The 14,783-nt window shown below is 37.4% G+C and overlaps 1 protein-coding gene across 1 annotated transcript in view; it reads right to left on the bottom strand.

The window, feature by feature from the left end:
- Pcdh11x (protocadherin 11 X-linked) overlaps positions 1-13,562 on the bottom strand; it is a 695,630-nt gene extending 682,068 nt beyond the window's left edge. The window contains exon 1 of the mRNA XM_013024979.1: positions 13,372-13,562. The gene's annotated coding sequence lies outside the window, so the exon portion shown is untranslated. The remainder of the gene's footprint in view (positions 1-13,371) is intronic.
- Between the last annotated feature and the right edge of the window lie 1,221 nt (positions 13,563-14,783).

Below are 14,783 nucleotides of genomic sequence, written 5' to 3' on the forward strand. Positions count from 1 at the left end.
AAGAAGAAGAAGAAGAAGAAGAAGAAGAAGAAGAAGAAGAAGAAGAAGAAGAAGAAGAAGAAGAAGAAGAAGAAGAAGAAGAAGAAGAAGAAGAAATTGAAAAGTACAGAAGGAAGTCCGGAAAAAAAAAAAAAAGTCTCACTTAATTTTGTCAAGTGTTAAAAAAAAAAAAGTCACAGAATTGGCTGGGCGCTGGTGGCTCATGCCTGTAATCATAGTTCATAGTTACTCAGAAGGCTGAGATCTGAGGATCGGTTCAAAGCCAGACAGGGCAGGAAAGTCCATGAGATTCTTATCTCCAATTAACCACCAGAAAACCGGAAGTGGCGCTGTGATTCAAGTGGTAGAACACTAAACCTTGAGCTGAATAGCTGAGGGACAGTGCCCAGGTCCAGAGTTTAAGACCCGCAATCGACAAAAAAAAAAAAAAAAAGAAAATCACAAAATTAATATCTGTGTGCTATAAAGAGCTGTAGTCATAAGGAAGCTTTAGAATAACGCTAATCTATGTCTCTCTAGTATTTTTTTGTATTCTTTTTGTAGACCTTTAGGTAGAATGTGTAATTATTTGTATTTTTTAAATCTACTAATTATCTCATGAGATTCATTAAAGAAACTAAACAGGGTTTGCTTCTCTGACAACAAAGAGTATTTTTGTAATACCTTCTAATAATCTAGTTCTTCCAAGGGAAAACAAAGTATGATCTCCCACTGGGCAGAACTATTCAGCCCATAAGGCCAACTATAAAAAACAAAAAAACACAATACCTATCCTGTGGAAATGATGGAATATGATTCAAATAACATGAAAAATTTTAAACCCCAAAGTTCTAGATTGTTTCCAACATTTCCAAGACTTAACACGGTAAGTACATCTTCATTATTTATTTGTCTATAAAGCAATTGCTAATTGTAGGAGAATTTCTTTTTTTCTCCCAAATACTCTCCCTCCTGACCTATTCTCTCAAAAAAAAGAAAAAAAATATGTATATATATATATTTGGTCGTGGGGCTTGAACTCTGGGCCTGGGCGCTGTCCCTCAGCTCTTCAGCTCAAGGCTAGCACTCTACCATTTGAGCCACCAAGCCACTTTAGGTTTTCTGGTGGTTTATTGCAGACAAGAGTCTCATGGACTTTCCTTCCTGGGCTGGCTTTGAACCATGATCCTCAGATCTCAGCCTCCTTAGTAGCTAGGATTACAGGCATGAGCCACCAGCACCCAGCTCTCTCAAATATTTTTATCAATAACAGATTAGAAAATTCTTAGGAGCCTACTTCTGATAGGCTCTATCTATCTATCTACATCTATGAATGATAGATTGAATGGCATATGCAATCTACCAATAACTCTTTGGCAAACTTGGAAGGGGAAAGGTAGAATAGAAATATAATGGAGGTATGAACTTGCTAGAAGAAATTGTATACAACCATGAAGTTATCACAATAAAACTTTGCATTTTTAATTCATGCTAATTCTAAAATAATACTAAAAATAGAAATTTAAGAATGTATATGTGGCCTTCTATGAAAAACAATTGTTTCCTCTTGCACCAAAAGAGAAAAAAAACATGTAATATCTATTTCACAGAATAGTTTTGAGATTCAGAAAGAATAAAATAGTAATATCATAGTAAGGAAAACAATTTAAAATGATAATGTAATCATGAAAATAGTTAAAGCCAACTGGTGGTACAATTTTTCCCTTTTTACTATGAAGTGCCATTCCAAGTTATCAGCAAAGTCCAAGAATAGTAAATAAAATTTGAGAAAAAAAAACAATTCATGAGTTGTATTTTAACTAGTTTCATTATAATACATTTTTATAATTGGTGTATGTATGCATGAGTGTGTTCCATTTCTGGGATTAGATAGACATCAGGACCTAGGGGCTGTTTCTGAGTTTTGTTATGTTTGTTTATTTGTTTTTGCTCAAGGCTAGTGCTCTATCACTTGAAGAATTTCAAAAACTTTCCTATAGGGACTGGCTTAGTTATGTTAGCCTTCTAAGCAGCCACAATTACAGGTGTGAGACCACAGGCTGGGTATTTTTTCTTATTGATATTAATCACTTACTGTGCCTAATTCATAAATCAATTTTTTCATACACACATTTATAGAGAAAATAGTAGAACATGTCTCTATATTGTGTTGTGTTCTAGCTCTGTGTTTTCCAAAGTCCTTAAGTAGAACAGTCAGTTTTAATTCCTTTATATCTAATTGCAAATTTCATAGCAAATATGCTTCCTATTTTCATTTTATTTCTTTTAAAGGTGGTAGTGTGAGCTTTTGCCATAGATTTTTGTTGGTTGATCTAGCTGTTATAACTAGTGAAGGGCTTAAGAAGTTATGTACTATTGATGATATAATTCCAGAGTGTCTTTTCTTTAAATCTTAGTTTATTTGAGCAATCAGTCATTAACTTGAAATGTAATTTTAAATTTGAATTATCTTACTTTTCTTAATGAGTATAATAAATTCAGTTTCTTAAAACTTCACAATATATTTTCATAATTGAAAAAAATCTCATGCCTTTATAATATACTCATATTGATTATGCAGCAGGAAAAAGGAGGATTAATTTAAATCTTCTGTAACTGAATTTGACTAGGCTCTGCTATAACATTTGTTTAATGTACTCAGCATTTCTAATAATTTTAGATTATTACTACTAATTATTCTATATCTTTCTAGTTATACCATGAGAAAGTACAATGTTTATATAGAATGCCATTTTATATTAAAGTTTTAATACCATTGTAAATTAGCACAGATGTTTCTCATCAAAAACATGAAGAGCATTTGTTTAAAGAAATGGTAATTATATTTTAAATACAATCTATTTGCTTTACTAGTCTTTGAAAATAGTTTAAAATGTTGTATTATTTATATTTATTTTTCTTATTTCTCTTCTTTTGTGTAGGCCCTGAAATTCGACCCTCTGGGATATATGTGTGTATATGGGATTTGGGCTGTTATACACTCCTTTTTAGGCACATGGAAACAGTCTATATTTAGGATTATTAAGCAATGTTAAGATTAATGAAATCCAAGTCCGTTTTGGCAGACACTCAAGTTCATTTAGCATTTACAAAAAAAAAATGTTAATCCAATTGGTCCTGTAGTGCCTTGGGATCTCCAGTTGCCACCTAACAACACTGCTGTTGCTATTAAAATCTCAGAGCTTGGAAAACTCTTAGTTTCATTGGGAAGGCTGCGGCTTCTGAATGCCAATGTCACACTGATAACAAGAACTTCATATCTGAAGTGATTTTTTTCAATTATTTTATTAAACCCTGACAGAACCACATTGTGCTTCCTTAAAAAAGCATAGTTAAGAAACGTTTTAACATAGTTTAAACATTTGTCTTTGAATTATTTCATTAGCTGCTATCAAGACTGTTTGAATTTGATCCAAGTTGTCTATACAATGTTAAAAATGTTAAGAGCTTTTAGATTTCTTTGACATCTTTTCAAAACTGTTGGTAAACTATTGATATCTTGTGGACAATGGTTTTCATTTTCTAAACCTGGTAAGTAATACATATAGTAGATGAAAAAGAATTAACTGTAAAATGAGTAACACAGTAATTTTATTTTGAACTACAGATTTAACTGATATAGTTACACCAAAGGTTAATATTCAAATGAAAATACCTATGTATCATTTTAATTTTTCTAAAATGTAATCCTATACAAACACAAATTGAATTACTTTGCTTTTGTCATTCTACTTGGTCAAAAGAGGATTTAGCTCCTGCTAAGTGTGACCAATGTCTTGGTATCCCTATGTCCCCAAGGTGGTCTTTAGAAATGCAGAAGTTTAACTTAAAGGTGCTGCTTAGAAATGTAAAAGTTTCAGTCCAGACCTAAAAGCTACTGAATCAGAATCTGCATTTAAACAAGATTTTCAAATAATCAGTCTGCATTAAAGTTTGAGAAGCCCAAGAATAGAACATAACTTCCTAGAAACTGGAGTTTAAAGTAACTAATCATTAGCAGTGACGGTGATTGATTAGAAATTATGTATTGGCTCTATTTATTTCTTAAGAATTTTGATTCTGTTATATCTACACAGCTATCTTTTTAAAAATAGGCTTATATTCCCATGTTTGTTTACTCTTGTGATACTCACTTTTACATACTCTAGATATGTATACAGTTCCACCCTTTTATCTTATTCATTTTCATTATAAAATATTCTGCATTTTAATAGTTACTTTGTCTCCTGAATGTTAACACTGAGTTCATAAATTTAGAAATTTTTCAAAGAGAGTTGTAAGAACTATGGGCATCTCAGTGAAAGCAAAATCCAGCATTAAAGTGAGAATATCATTATTTGAACTAAAGAGAATGACAATGCAAATCTTTCCCAATGATTAAAGAGCCAGCTCTCAAGTCAAAGTTTTGATTTTTTTTAATATGTTTGTGTCTGTGCCTATTACTTAAGCTTCTATTTTTATATAAAAAAGCATGTTTCAAAAGACTTCTGATTCTAGCAAACTAGCAAGCAGCCATCAAATAACACTTAAGCTATTCTAAATATGCAATATTACAAGTGTGTGTGAGAGAGAAGCCAGCCTAGGCAGTTTCAAAAGGTTGCATATTTCACACTAAACTGAAATCCAGGACATATCACCTAACACTCTGGTTGTTATCTTTCTTCTCCATTTGACTTCCTCTTCTCTGCTGGCTTCCCTTCTCCTTCACAGTAAAATAAAGCCAAATTAAGAGCTATTCAGGAAGGAAAGCATAGCTTTCTTTGGCACATTTTCTCTGCCTCCCTTTATGCTCACCTCTTCTCAATAGCACATATACATGTGCCTCTTGATATAGGGAATGAGATAATATGGCAAACATGTTTAGAAAATTAAAATACTGTATAAATATTTATAAATATAATATAATACAATATAATAAAATACATTTTATCAAACTTAATCTAATATTCATAATGCATGAGCTTTTAATAATTTCAATTCAAAACAATTTGTGAAACAATTTTCTATATTTAAGTCTAGAGTAGGTAAATTCTAGTTTAGTAATGATGGATATTCATAGTTATTTGATGAAATACAAAACTACTATTTTATTTGAACAAAGGTAATTAAAAAGTCACCTATGATGATGTTTTGGAATTCTAAATATATTGGAAAATAGGAAGCTGGTATGCATATGTCAAGTAAATTAATTTTCCATTACCCATTTTCTTATGTGAACTCCTAGAGCATGCATTTCACATCTCTGAGGACTAGTTTTTTTCTTTGTAAAACTGAATAGTATGCACTAAATATTTCAGCTTCTTTTCACTTTCAGATTTTATTAAATGAACAGTATATATGTGTGTATATGCATATATATGCATATGTTGTGGTTCTTAATTATTCCTTTTCTATCATAATTTAAGCCCCCACATCTAACATATATCAATGTTGGGTAAGCCACGGGTTTTCAGTTATCAGTCATTTAGGAATCAATGGAGTGAAACAAGTAACACTGCATAGACAAAGGATAAGGAAAAACTACCTTATACACTATCTTTTTAAAATCATTACAATATACTTATCTCACTGAAAATCTTAAATTTATTTTAAAATCCTTAATTTTACTTTTAAGGAAGTTACCAAGAAGTAAAATTACTTGCTCTATATGTTAGTATATATAATGTATATACTAATATAAATCATAAAATACCTTATGCTCTACAATTAAAAAAAAACCACCTGCTCTCACTAAATATGCCTAAAACCATAAGAAGGAGGAATTTATAATGCATTTTCATATTGGGAGTCTTAGTAACCTTTTGGTCCTTACAATACAAACCTACATGCAATTGATCTTCAAAGTCACACTGCTTCAAAGAAGACATGTACATGCAAAAATATAAATGTCCTAAAAGCAATATGACAAAATGAGATAAATTACTGAATGTTTGCCACCTTAAGTAAAACCAAACTGTATGGACTGATAGTAAAAAAAATGTCATAATTTGTAGATTTCCCTGTAAATGAAAAGAAGGAATACATGACCTTTGGTAAAAATTATACTTTTAACAGATCAATTTGTCCTACTATTTTATGATATAATTTTTACACAATCGGTTCACCAATACCAAATAGGAGGAAAATATAATACAATTAGTCAATTGACAAAGTTATTGTATTATATAAGAATAAACTCATCTTTTTGATTTTTACTTTTAAATCCAAGACATTTATTTTTCCTTTATATTTTCATTATTTTAATAAAATAAACTAAAGATAACAAGAAAGGCAAGATAGAATGTTGGGAAAAGTCTTGGCTTGGAGACTGGAGATAAGAAGTTCTATTAAGGCTTTCCCCTCTTAATAACAAGGTAACTTAAATTTTACCCTTCTGATCTTCATTTTCTGTACTTGATAAAACAGGTTCAATTATATCTTTTTTGTATTCCTAATTTCTATGAATGGCATAACTGTTTTCTAAACAATATAAAAATATAGAATACTGAACATATTGAAGATCTTGACCAGCAGAATCAATCAAAAGATAGCAGAAAGCATTATTTGATTTTTATTTCATATAATAGAAACTGATTTGTAAGATCAGTTCAACTCTCAATTTGCATTCTAATCATTTAAAATTATAAAAAGATAAGTGAATTTCCTTTTCAAAATTAAAATCAATCAGGAAGCTAAGCTAATTTTATTATTGTCAAAAATGCTATATTATTGAAACAAATTTTTGTGGAACAGAGAAAATGCTCTCTCAAGGGTTATTTTTATTTTTCTTTGCTCCATTTGTTCATATAAATATGAGCATTGAAGATGAGTAGATTAGGTATAGGAAATCATTCTTTCAGATTTGGGCTGAAAGTGCCAGTTATAGCTATTGCTATCCATAGATTCAAAATTATTTATACTGAGCCACTGCTTGACATATTAGAGACAACTGAAAGGACAGTCCTAATCCTTGAACAATTGAGGATTTTTTGAGTGCAAAAGATGATAGAATCATTTATGATTTCTGAAAGTCATATTTCTAATTCAAAACCATAATTGAAGAAAAGACTTTTTCCTCTTTTTAAACTATTTGATAGTGAGAATGAAATCTTTCCAAAGATGAATTGAACCTCAAAAGACAGTTTAACCCATAAATAACTTCCTCTATGGAGACTTCTATGCTTTAAAACTGATGTCGAATAAGACACATATTTTGAAAGACATGGCACATAGATCATGTCTTTAGATGAACACAATGTTGGAAACATGCTTTTGTGATACAATTCCACTGAAAAATAACACCATGTAAAAATACAATTATATTAAACATACAAGCCAGTCTACAATATCAAGGTATCTTATCCAGTTTTCTTCCTTCTAGATACTGAGTGATCAATAAAGTCTTCAAATACTAGAACTCTGCTCAGACAATGACATAATTTGGAATATTTTAGTATAAAATCAGTCTAATTAAAAGTATTCAAATTTTTCCCATATGTATTTAATGGGAAACAAATATATTGTCTGATTTTATGGCACACTTTCTACACTCCTCAATTCCCACTGATATTGAGTCAACCTCACTAAATGAAAAAAATAAAAGAACAATAAAATATTTCAACTTTTTCCATACACACAAAATATCTAACATGAAGTATAAAAGTTGGGAAAAGTGTTCTGTTGTCTGAGATGACTTGGTAACTGTACATTGACATGAAAACATAGTGACAAAGGCCTGAAATCCTGTGTGGGGATGTTGAGGGGTCATGAGGGGTACATTTTCTCAAAATAACTTCTTAAACATATCATTGTGACAATTCCAACAAGCAACAAGGGAAATAGAATGAAAATACTAAACCATCCCTAATGAAAAGTTAAAAGGAATAAATTAAAGGAACAGGATATACCAAATGCATACACATAAACAGGGTCAGGAATGTGCAGTGAGAAACTCAGAAAAGTCCAACATTTGAATTCTTAGATTTAAGGAAATAAATATATTTTCATCTGTAATAAAAGTAAAATAAATCAGAGGAATTGCAGTAAAAATCCTATTTGAAATTCAAAAGGACCTAAATAAAAGATAAAGCAGGAAATCTTGGATAAACAAAATTAGGTGAATCTGTAAGAAAGTCTGACATACAGGTTGTTTATATGGTTTGGTTGAAGCTCTTTGCATCACTAGAAAAGAGTCCAAGTTGGCTACTAGGTAGGAGAATATAAAAAGCAAATTGATGTGGAGAAATCAGGGAGCTATTTAATGTAGGCAACAAGGGGTGAGGAAAGATGGAAGACAGACTGGAAAAAGAAGCAAAATACAGCTAGTTAATAGTGCTTAGGGTGGGAGTGGGGGGACAAGATTAATTGGCTCTAAACCTGAGGTGGCTGAACTTAAGGGCAAGTGAAAAATGGAGTAGGGTGGGGATACTTGTGTTGGCAAGTGCTTGAAAGGATAAATATATGCAAGACAAAAAGAGGTTATTGTTTGAATAGAAGACAAGGACTTTGGAAGATTGGGTTAGGAAGGTATGATGAGTAAAATGAAAAACATAGATGATGATAATTAAATATAGATTTTCTTTTCCAAGTTAGTATTCTTTTTAGTCCTCTTGGTTCTACTGGTTTACTTAAGGCCCTTTTCATTGGTTCTGCTTTCTCACTGTTGCAGCATCTTTTTAACTTATTAACCTTCACTCTATTCCAATGCTTCACTTTGTTCAATTATTTGTTTAAAGACAAAAACCTTTCTACTATGCGCTACCTATCTACAGAATATTACTACCCTATTTTATGGTTCTTGGTCTAATACATATGCTTGAAAAATATTCAAAGATCGACTATATGTACAAAACATACACCTTTTAACTCTACAGCAAGCCATCAATCTCTTCTTACCACCACACCAAACCACCCCCTTCCCTTAGTTTGCATCTGTATAACCTTCAAGGTTACTTCATGGGTACCACTAGCTAGGAATGCATAATTTTCAAAGTCAGAAACAGTTTAATTTTTTTAACAAACCTCTTCCTGATCTCTAAGAAAAATTAATTTCTCCCTTATGAATGCTGGATTAGCGCATTTATCACAATCTCCAGGCTCAAAGAGGCCTATGGCACGTTTTTCATACTCTGTACATTCCTTGAGCCCTAGTGCATTGCCTGACACAGTGGGTGACTAGTGTTTGTGGATTCTTTCCAGAATAGATGACATCTCATTTAAAATATGTTAAGAATAATTATTGGGAAAAATTACCATTCAAATTTTCATTTTCTGAATAATTTTCTTTTCAACTAATAGAAAATGTAGCTCAAAGCCAGTGGTTTATATAAACTCTTCTTGTTTTCGTGCCTCTTCTTGTTCCCCTAAGGATTTTATATATTCTGGTTGAAGGCTGTTTGTGGTGTACTTGCATAGAGAAAAGGAGAAAATTCTGCTTTCTAAATCCCTTACCAGATTTCTTTCTGCCACCAGGAGTTTGGAAGCTATCAGGAGTTTCTACCTCGCAAAAAAAAACAAAAACAAAAACAAAACAAAACAAAGTTTTGAAAAGCAAGAGGAAAAATGAATGTGCAACTTCCAATCCCTATTGCATGGGCTTCCAGCTGTGGAAACCCTACATTACTTGGGCATCTATCAGAATATCATTCAGGTGATAAGAACAAAAAGGGGGGGGGCGTCCTTTCAACCTTAGGGAATTATGGAGTTCCAGTTCGTTGTCAGCATTGTATCAGAGAAGCTTTCTATCAAAGGAAAGAAAAAGAGAAGGGGTGGGGGGAGCGAGGACCCTTACATTTATAGGATGGAAAAATTCTATGCTTGTGTTCCCTTTTCTCCCAACATCTATTTTCTGCCTCTACCAAAAAATGCAATAGTGAAGTTGTTCTTGGCAATCCTCGTGGATTTAAATTTTCTTAAGGTAATTCAGCTCCAGACGCCAGTTGCCTCCACAGGCCCTGACTCTGCCCCCTCCCTTTCACTAGGTGAAATCTTCTCCAATGGAGTGCTGCAGCCATTGTCTCAAAGCTGAAGAATGAATTTTCTGTATTTGCGGAAATGAATTAGCCTCAAATTAAGGAAAGTGTTGGGTTGCTTTGTAAAGCGACCAGGAAAACCTCATCAGGGAAAGCACTATGGGCTTCTATCTTGGGAAAACTTATTCAGGAATCTTCCCAATTTAGCAGGTCTAGCTCTGGATTTGATGGTGCAACCTTACAATGAAGAGCACAGTGGCCCCTCTGCTACAGCAGAAGGTGTAACCTTTTTCCCCAAATTCCCAGCCCTTTTTGTCAGATAAGAAGACTCCACACCCTGCAGCTTCGTCTTTGCCCCTCCCCCATCACACCATTTATTTGGGAAGGAGATCCCTCCCCTCTGTCTAGAGAGCTATGTGGAATTCGAGAGAGACTGCCAGCGGATTTTAATGAAGCCGAAATCAGTTCACCTTCCTTATCACACTTTGGGGCGGGGCATGGGGAGAAAACAGCAAGAATTCAATACTCATAACAGTTATTATCGCATCTGGAAAAACTCACCCAATCTCTAAAACGGCATTAAGTAAATTCACCCTGAACTGTGAAAGTGCGCTGTGAAAAGAGTAAAGAAGCAAGGAGATAGAAAATAAAGAGGCAAGAAATGCCCTAAATCTAGGTTTGATTCTCCAGGTTCAAAATCAGTCACGGTTAAGACCAGTAGTAGCGGGTCTCCCGCGTAATAACTCTGCGCACCTTGAGGAGCTGGGGAGCAGGAAAGAGCCGGGTGAGCAAGAGCTCAGTCAGGGACTGTAAAAGAAAGCAAGGTGGCTGCGCGCGCACTGGGAAAGGGGCAGGGCCACTCACCCTCCTCTGCCCGCTGAGGTTCAGTGCCGCTGACATCATAGCCAGAAGGAGGGGCTGCCCGAACGAAGAAGACTAGGGAATAGGTTTCCCAGGCCTTTCTCGTTGGGGCTTCTGTCTGGCTGCTTGAAGGCAAACTCAGCTCTGTGGAGGTGCAGCTGGGACTCAGATTGCAGAGGTGGGCGAGCCATTTCTTATTTTAGCAGAGGGAGAAAGGTATCTTTAGACCTTAGCGCGTCTATCTCTTGTTCTTCAAAACCGTCTGCACATAGTCCGCCCTGACTCCAATGAACCAGACAAAGACAAAGGGGAAACAACATACATATGTACTATTACTTCTACTTGCGTTCAAATGCCCCGCCCCTCAACACACACGGATAGCTAAGGCTATTCTGGGTGTGTTGTGACAATTTGTTACAAACTGGATTAAAAGTGAAAATTCATGTAATCTTTAAGCAAGTTGTGGAGGAGTCTGCATGTATCCTCCCCCGTTCTTGCTCTCTCTCTCTCTCTCTCTCTCTCTCTCTCTTTCTCCTCCCCCCATGTCTATTTTACTTTTCACTCTTTATGGACGAGTAAAATGATTGCTTTAAGTCACTAAGTGCCTTACTTGGTGTTCAGCTCAGGATTCAGAATTCTCCTCCGAAAGCGCTTCAGGTTGTTTCCTCCCTCGTTGCTGCACTTTGGTTACTCACGACTCCTTTAACACCATCACTCCCCATTCTATATCTTTTGATTCCCTTCCTATTGGCCTAGATTCTCATCCACGTTTCCTCCCATACAATATCTTTTGTATGAAAACGATTCCTAAACTGGAATAAGTTCATCTTGGGAAAGTTAGGAAGAGACACGGTGGTTTCGTTTGGTTGTTGCTTGGGGGACTTTTTTTAAATTTTTTTCTTTCGTCTCTGCCCCTCTTCTCTCGGCTTTGCTTTGTAAGTGTGTGCCGCAGTGGCGCAAGTTTCGATTCCCACCCCGGAGACATTATGGAAGGGTACCTGCCTGGGAAGCCAGTGCCTGTCTGCAGGCGCTTGTTCACAGGCGCTTCACAAGCGCACCCTAGCGCCCTGAGCCCTGATCCGCAAAAGCGGCCAAAGCGGTGGAGCCCTTACTAAATCATTGATAAAGCCAAGGTGCCATCTTCAAGTTGGACTCTGAAAATTCTTTCCTTGAGGTTGTCAGGAAAGCATCTATCTCCTGGTATACACCCTTGGATAGTGACCCCCCACCCCCACCCAGTTTGTGAATAAGTGGTGTCTCCAACCCAGGTCAAACAGTAACTCTATTCGTTAAATGAATTCATGTGCAGCTACTTGCTTTTCAAAAGTCTCTTTTTCTGATGACACTCCTAATAAGAGGCACTTGTTTTCACAAAAGAAAGCCGTTTTATGTCTATACCTTTTAGGAGAATGCGTCGTTTCTTGAAGCGATGCACTGTCTTTAGAGTCTCTTTTAGAAAATGCTGTGCATTTATGGGATAAGTGCTTTTTTTGTTTTTATTTTTTCCTAGATAAGGGATTATAAGTCATTTCTTTAAAGAAAGAAGAACCCTTCACGTTCGTCTACACTCTTAGGAATAGTCGTGGATTCCCCCCTCCCACACCCACACACAAGAAAATGATGTTGTTTCTTTCAGCTATGAGAAAGAAGTTGCTTTAAAGTGAGAAAGAGCGAATATTACACACCTACCATTCTACATCCAGGATGTGGTGGTGGCTGAGCACTGACAGCCCTGTAAGTAGGGTGGAAGGAAGGGAGAGGGAGACAAGAGACAGAAAAAGAAAACAAAAAAACAAAAAAAAAAAACACCGGGGGTTGGCGCCCAGTAGCAAGGACGTGATTTCCTTTGCTCAGCAACCTGTGTAGGACCCCCAAGTATATCCCTCCCCATCAAGGATTGCAACCCAAGATTCTGGAGAAGAGCAGAGTAGGACCAGCCGCGGGAAGTCAGAGAAGAATTCCTGGACTCCTGGCAATGACCTCCCAGTTGGTCCAATTGCTCCTCCAGGCTCCTCCAGGAGTCTGGAGTTGGATCTTCTTCCCCACACCTGCACTCTTCCCCAATTAAGAGTTTTATTCAGCCTTGCTGAAGCTGGCCGCTTCTGTTAAAGAGGAAAAAAAAAAACCTTTTTTCCTTCCTTTCTTTCTTTCTTTCTTTCTTTCTTTCTTTCTTTCTTTCTTTCTTTCTTTCTTTCTTTCTTTCTTTCTTTCTTTCTTTCTTTCTCTCTCTTTCCTTTGCACAGCCAATGTCAGGGAAATTCATGTGCAGACACTTTTTAATTTTTGACAAAAGTCAGAGTTTTCGCAAAGTAACCAAACCAGGCGGTGATAATGCCCAAAAGATAATTCCCTCTGAGCTCACCTCCAAGATTGCTCTTCCTCTTATCTTTGAGGAAGAGAAGTGTGAGGGGAGGGGGGAAGGGGAGAGGTAGAAGCATCTCTAAAACCACCCTGCGGTCAATAGCCCAGGCGCAGTCAGCAAGCACTCTGCTCACTCAGTCCGGGACAACTCGTGCTTCCCCAGCCGCATTCCGTTCACGCACCCGAACAGGATACTTACCTAGTGAATGACTCCTCTAGAGTAGAATGATGAAGAGAATGAAAAGGAGAAAAGGCTTCCGCCCGCTCCAGGAAGACTGCGATAGCTGTAGCGGTCTCTGCCGTCACAGCTCGCAGTCCGTAGAGCAGCTGGTGTTGGTGGAGGCTGTTTGTAAGGCTGTTAAGGCCGCCCCGGTTGCCTGGGCTTCCTGTGCCTTCTTTGCCTCCTGTGCGTCTGTGCTGCTTGTTCCTCTAGTGTCGCCTGTGCCCCCAGTACCGCCTAGATGGCCTCGGCCACTTTGTTCACTCGGCTCCGTTTGCCTTATGCTTTGCAGCGCCAGCAGCGGCTTGCTGCTCTGGCTCGCGGCTCCTCCCGCTCTGACAGTTCGCCCACTGCAAGGAGCCAGTGCGGAGCCAGTCCTTTTCAATGGCGAGGGGGAGGGACTAGAGGGGAAGAAGGGGGAAGGAAGGGGGGTGAGCGAGAGGAAGGAATGTGGGTGGTGGGAGGAAGGAGAGAAGTGAACCAATGCCCCAGCCGCCAACAGGGAGGGGATGGCACAGCACCAACTGCAGGGTACCCCCCTCTTGCCCCCACTCGCTGCTCCCCACACACACCACAAGGCTCCAGAGAGGGCCCCTCCTTGCTGACCGGAGAACCTGGGGAGACTGGCGGGGGCGAGATAGAGGTAAGCTCAGGAAGTTTCTGCTTGCAGCTGGGAGAAAGCAGTAGAATGCATGCAGGCTGCACACTAGTGTATGGGACCTGCGGCTGGGGAAAACTCGCTGCTTTGGGGCCGTCCGCTTTCCCCAGCTTAACACACACACACACACACACACACACACACACACACACACACACACAAACCAGGGGTATGCATTGCTTTCCTCGGTCGTTTCAAGGTTTACCCCTTTACATGTTCTTAGAGAAGTTTGATTTTCTTGTTCTCTGTGTTTCTCTGCAGATCCCAGTGACGGCCCTGACTCCAGCTAGAGAACTCGCACCCAGCAGCACCATTTTCTCATACAAAGGATACTGAGGGCAGACTAGTGGAAGTAGGGCCAGGAAACCCACAAAGCAGTTTAAGCCAAGAGACTGAATCAGCTTAGGTCTTATTCAACTGTGAGTGGGATCACGCCACTTGCACTTCGAGATTCATCGCTTGTGGTAATAGGGGGCTTTGTGAGTGCGTGCGTGGAAGTGAAAGGGTCAGCATTTGGCTACCTCGGAGAGCACATGAGAATGAGATTAAGCAGGCAAGTGCTTGTGGATTGCTTTAATGGGGATCAGGCTGAATCGCTGTTGGGGACCAGACAGTATCGCAAGCTTGGACAGCATGTTTCCAAGGTAGGAAAGCCAGCAAGAGGAAGAATCAGCCTTAGAGCTCCAAGGCTAGTGTTTGCTAGTATACTCAGCTGCCTACTTCAGTGACTCCC

This window comes from Dipodomys ordii, unplaced genomic scaffold (genome assembly GCF_000151885.1).
Source record: "Dipodomys ordii isolate 6190 unplaced genomic scaffold, Dord_2.0 Scaffold80, whole genome shotgun sequence".
Lineage (NCBI taxonomy): Eukaryota > Metazoa > Chordata > Mammalia > Rodentia > Heteromyidae > Dipodomys > Dipodomys ordii.